Source organism: Asterias amurensis, chromosome 14 (assembly GCF_032118995.1).
Source record: "Asterias amurensis chromosome 14, ASM3211899v1".
Lineage (NCBI taxonomy): Eukaryota > Metazoa > Echinodermata > Asteroidea > Forcipulatida > Asteriidae > Asterias > Asterias amurensis.
Window position 1 is genome coordinate 14,315,251 of NC_092661.1, and position 5,883 is coordinate 14,321,133.

A 5,883-nucleotide genomic window follows, 5' to 3' on the forward strand; every position below is an offset into this window, starting at 1 on the left:
TGATTTCTAAAAGTTTGGGTTCCTTTCAGAAAGTGTCACAAGAACAATTCATTATCTTCAGTTGGCAAAAATTTCCTCAACATTGCTTTTGGGTTTCAGTGTTTCGATTTCTAAAAGTTTGGGTTTCTGTGAGAGACTGATCATTGCATAATTTAGAACTACAAGTACTACTACTTAAATAAGTCTCTGTTCATGCATGATATCCTATGTGCCCAAATGACTTAGGGTCAGGTACACTTAACAAGGTTATTTAAAAGTAACTCCTGCGCTATCATATTGTGTACATGTACATCTTTTAAATTATGAAACACCAACATTGGTTGATTTGTTGTGAAATACTTCACTGAGCCTGAAAAGTTTCAACATAAACTTTCTTCCCCTGTAGTAAGATTTGTGAGTAGATATATGGATATCACCAATATGGTTTCAATCTCTTGCTTTTTGTTTCTTAAAAAAAAACATACATTTGATATAAGGGAGAGTTGAAAGTTATTTATACACTGTACATTATATACACACCATTTTCCCTAACCCCACACAATTAGTCTACTGTTCGTTTCGAGTGTGAGGCTTATTTAGTACTCTGATGGTTTATGTGAGATAGTATTGAAAGTCTAGTCAGAATACCTTCTATTTTAAATCTTATTTGGCACTTTTTGTGGTTTAGGAAGAACATGTTTACATACTATTTAGAAATGTTGGATTTTAGAATATACTTTTTGTATTGATAGAAATACTATCCAATTTAGCATTGGTGTGGTTTATGTAGAACCCCATTTTGTAATAGCTATTTGGTTTTAGTTCTACACGTTTTCCATTTACCTGTTGGGTTATAGGGCAATGCTACCTGTTACAAAATATTTAGAATTCCTACTTGTTATAATCCAATTTTAGTACTGACTTCCAGGAACAGGATGTTCAAAAATGAATAGTAATACAGTTTTTCCTAGTTCAAGCCCCTTTACTACCCTTATCCTGTATATGATGTTCATGCATGAATAGATGACTATACCTTAAAATGCTAGTTATAATTAAATACTTATTTGGCAAAGATATCGTCACCGTTTTCAGAAAGAGGATTTTTAAATTTCATGTTCGGAGAAAACTGCACTTGATTTTTTTTTTTTTTAACCGTTGGTTTGGAGACTGTTGACAAAGGGATATGGACACTTAAAGTTGTGCAGGTTTTTAAAGTATGTTATTTTTATCAGAACTTATCTGATCATCTCGGACGAGATTGTCTCTTCAAGAAAACTGAACAAACATGGCTGTTTAAAAAAACAAATCTGAAAATTTGTGTACAAAATGATATGACTTAAAAAGCTTGGTGGAAATAGTGATCTTGACTGACACATCTTAAATCTATTATTTTTTTTTCCAAAAGTGTTTCTGTTCTTGAAAACGATGACAATATTCAAACTGATTAATGGAAGTGTTCCCATGTCCACTCTAAGGACTCATTGGTTTAGAGATACTATACAAACGCTCTGGTCCTTGTAGGCCTATGTTGATCACATTTAGCTTCCGCCTTGCAAACACGTGTAGTCTCATCAGAACAGGTGTATCTCATTTACATCTCAAGATTACAAAGAGTCTTCAGGAATTCCGTCTCCAATCCAGGCTTTGAGATGAAGCATTTAAGATAACTCCAGTGCTGCATCTCAAAGCCAACATGTCTAAATTGTTCATAGAGTCTTTACTGGAATGAAACTTGATGCATGTGTTGATGAGTCTTCAAAAATGTCTCTAGCCTTGCAAACACGTGTAGTCTCAACAGAACTGATGTATCTTTCTCATCTCATTTGCATCTCAAGAGTTCAAAGAGTCTTAAGGAATTTTGTCTCCAATCCAGGCTTTGAGATGTTGTAGCATTAGAGCTGCATCTCAAAGCTAAAAGTGAGTTTGGGTTTAATTCATGTTCAAATTGTTCACAGAGTCATTTCTGCAATGAAGGTCTCCTCCAGCTTGGTGTAGAATCTTGTACCATAAGTTGATGATGTCTCACTGTTCAGAGATGTAGTATTAGAGCTGCATCTCAAACCAACAGTTAGTTTGGGTTGAATTCAAGTTAAAAATGTTCACTAAGTCATTGCTGCAATGTCGGTCCTCCAGCTTGGCGTAGAATCTTGTACCATAAGTTGATGATGTTTCACTGTTCAGAGATGTAGTATTAGAGCTGCATCTCAAAGCCAACAGTGAGTTTGGGTTGAATTCAAGTTCAAAATGTTCACAAAGTCTTTGCTACAATGTCGGTTTCCTCCAGCTTGGCGTAGAATCTTGCACCGTGGGTTGATGATGATCAATGAGCAGAATCAATGTTGATCTCTTTAAGCAGCACATCTTTCTTGATTCCTTGATCCTGCAATTAATACACAAGAAAACGCATTAAGTTAGCAGTTTTACAAGTGGGAGACACCTGAAGAATAATATACAAGTATGTACCTGTAATCTATCTGTATCGGCAATAGAACAAGTTCATTCAGGTCGATTTCATTTTGGGAAAAGCATGAAATTGTTTTAAAAAGCTCCAGGAGCAATGACATTATTGGTAACTTCTATTATATTCTTTGGAGATCAATAAATGTATGAACATCTTTGCCTTCCAAGTACATATCAAGTTGATGGGGGTGCTTCAAAAACTGGAGGACACCATGCGATTGTAGTTGGTACACTCATAGCAGTGTGCATTTTACCTACATTAATGTGAAGGCCTGTATGCTTGGTTTTTGAAAGAGCATGGGCACCTAGGCATTTTCTCCTTGGTAAAGGGCACCCTATGGGGAAATTGTAAATTTCTACTGTAGTATTTCAAGGGTACCAAGGCAATGACCAGGGGGCATGGAGGCAATCGCCTTTATTGCCTCTGTGAAGCATCATCAAATCTTTGCCAAAGGGAGACTTTGGAACGCTAGGTGGCAGCAGACTTACCAGGTAAACTTCAACTGTTTACGTAGTTCTGAGCATGCGCACATTATCAAGAACAACGGATTTTACCTGGTAAGTCTGCTGCCACCAAGCGCTCCAAAAGTCTCCTATTGTTCAGCTGCACAGGTTTTACAGTACTCACATAAAACTCTTTACAAGCAAACAAATTTCAATGTGTAAAACACATACCTTATTTAATTTCAGCTGAAGTACATCCTGGTTATTGAGCAAATGCTGGACGCTCTACCATGCTGGATGGAAACTGTGGTGCAAGCTGGAGTACATGTTGTAGGCTGATGAGTAGCGTCATAGTAGAGTTTCCAGGCAAAGTTGACATGAGGAACATCAGGTAGACGGCCAGGAGAGGATAAATAGATCTCGACACAAGTGGTGGACACTGCTGATTGAGATCATAGCTGGACACTCTGAGAGATAATGCCGCCCCAACTTCAACTTGATGTTTGTTTCTTGTACCTTGTGTTGTTGCCCAATGTGTCATGAGGACTGTTGAAAGATGAGTCTGGAAGAAAAGAAAAAGAGAAAACAAACTTAGTTATAAATCTTTGCATGTATTGCTGATTCCTACCAAAAAAGAAATATCTGAAACAAGCTACAGCTCCAGTGTTTGTCAGGACTCAGGAACACATCACCTGTTATGTTTAGAACGTGATTTTGTATAAATTTGTTTGAAGAAAACTAAAATTAAATCACGGATGCCATGGGGCACCTTTATTGTGTGTTGATTACGAAAGAGCATAAAAAGCTAATAAAATGCTTGTTTTCGCAAAATATGAAATTCATGTTGACTTTATATGTGGTTGTTTGCAATAACTTCTTTGAAGAATTCCAACATAATTTAAAAGTTGGATTCTCTAAAAAGGTAAATTGTTATTTAAAGATGCTACATGTATGTCAGATTTTTGACCCAAACATTAAAAAAAAGATTTTTTTGAGTGAATGGTATTTCAAAGAGTATCACCCGCTCTAACGAAAAAAAAATTAACTTTTACTTTTAATGGTCAGGAACCATGACCAAAATTTGAAACGTTTCTTATAAAACACATAAGAATTGGTCACGTGATATATTGTCGGGATCCCGACAAAAACTAACTTTGAGCACTTTATTTCACTGCTACTAATAACATTTTCGAGCAATGGCTCAAATGAAAGCTTGTAACTTTCTCGACCCCCATCAAAATACCTATTGAATTTAAATCAAAATTTTTGGGTCAAATCAGCCCCTTTGTATCACAACTAGGCCAACAATGATCTTTTTTAAGCCTTTCAACCGATGAACGAAACCTAGTGTCAAAGACTCATTAATTGAGTCGCCCCCTGCAATCATGAGATATTATATCAAGTACATTGTCCATCAGGGGCCCAAGGTTGACAATTCTATGGATGTTGAAACAAACAGTTGGTAAAAGGCAAGACCGATTGGACGGAGCAGGCAAATCTGAAACTCGCATCTAAGTTGAAGCTTTCATGCACAAGAGTTTTAGCTCGGGATCAGTGGTTTTGTTCATGCTGAAACGGTTTGCACAAAATGATTTTGCCCTTAAAATATTACTTGCCGAGGTGCTGTAGTATTTGAGAAATGAGTAAAACAAGTCACGGAAATACTTTGTTTTACCCATTCCTCGAAAACTTCAGCACCCCAGCTAATTGTCTTTGTTAGGTAAGCTTTCATCATTGTCATCAAACTGTGTAAGTTTAATGTAAATCTGTTGACATTGTGTTTTGCGTTATAAAAAGTACCCAAATAGTGGGATGGAGCAAAATGAGGAGTCTGTAATTTAAAGCTAGATATACCACTGGCACTACATGAGTTATGGATAGTTTTCTGCACGGCGCTACCAAGTTGTCCGCCTAATCGATTAAATACATCCTCAGGAGCTCAGGCAAGAAATTGGTGGCGAGGTTGTAACATTTTTCCTATGAGGAAAAGTTTCCGTATGGCGCCACCACTTTTTCATTCGATATGAAATAATATAGTATCTAATTTACCTCAATGAGATATCCCTTTTTGTAAAAATTAGTGAAAAAGTGGTGGCGTCGTACGGAAAGTTATCCTTCCTATGACACTAGCAGTAGCACTACTACCCTCCCCCCCCCTTCAACCTGCCCAAAAACTAGACCCATCAACTGGGGCGCTGTTCTCCTAAATTTTGTCATTATCGGTCTTACTACTAGTGCCCTAGGATTCTTTAGGAAGCGACTGTACTGGGTCAATCGTGGCACCAACATTTTCTATGACTGTCACTGTGTCACACAAAAAATGCCCCAAAATGACCAAAGAATGACCCAAAATGACAAAAAATACCCAATGAATTACCTTCAAAATCGCCTTATGTCGTCTCCATATATTTAAGATGCAACATCAGGCTTGAAATTGTACTAATTGTTATATTGTTTAGTCAAAAATTATGATTTTCGGTACTCATCTCGATGGATAGTCTGGCCACCGCCCCATAATAATATCAACACCGTCAAAACCGGCGGGCCGCATGACTATTTTTCCGCCATCAGCCATGTGAGCGGAGAATGTATCAGAAATGGAAGGTTTTCATCTTTTGTAGCCAACTTTTACAGATAAAACATATCGCAATTGCAGCTTGAATATAGAAAGTCTGAGTTCATCTTGTTTTAACGTAATATAGGTTGATCCAAGTATAACAATTTTTAAGAAAAATCTTCTTACCTAAATTTCGTTATTTTTTTTTTCCAGTCGCCATCTTGTTAAATACCAAGGCATCAGGGCGCAGGCGCGTGGCTCAAGAGAGCGTGACATGTCCAAAATTTCGCTCGTCCCCGGCGCCTTGCTTTAACCAAAGGAGAGACTGACCGGTGGGGCCGAGCGAAGCCCAATTATGCGATGTTCAGGGTCTATTCCTATGATTCATGAAAAAATTTGAAAAAATGAAGAAGAAAAAAGGGCTAAATTTGGCAATAATTGTT

At 37.3% G+C, this 5,883-nt stretch overlaps 1 long non-coding RNA gene across 1 annotated transcript; it reads right to left on the bottom strand.

Annotated features, from left to right (window-relative positions):
* Positions 1 to 2,248: 2,248 nt before the first annotated feature.
* LOC139946713 (uncharacterized) lies at positions 2,249 to 5,656 on the bottom strand. Its single transcript, XR_011787282.1, has 3 exons — positions 5,627 to 5,656; positions 3,115 to 3,445; positions 2,249 to 2,359 (listed from the first exon to the last, which is right to left on the bottom strand). It is a non-coding gene; the product is annotated as an uncharacterized lncRNA (long non-coding RNA).
* Between the last annotated feature and the right edge of the window lie 227 nt (positions 5,657 to 5,883).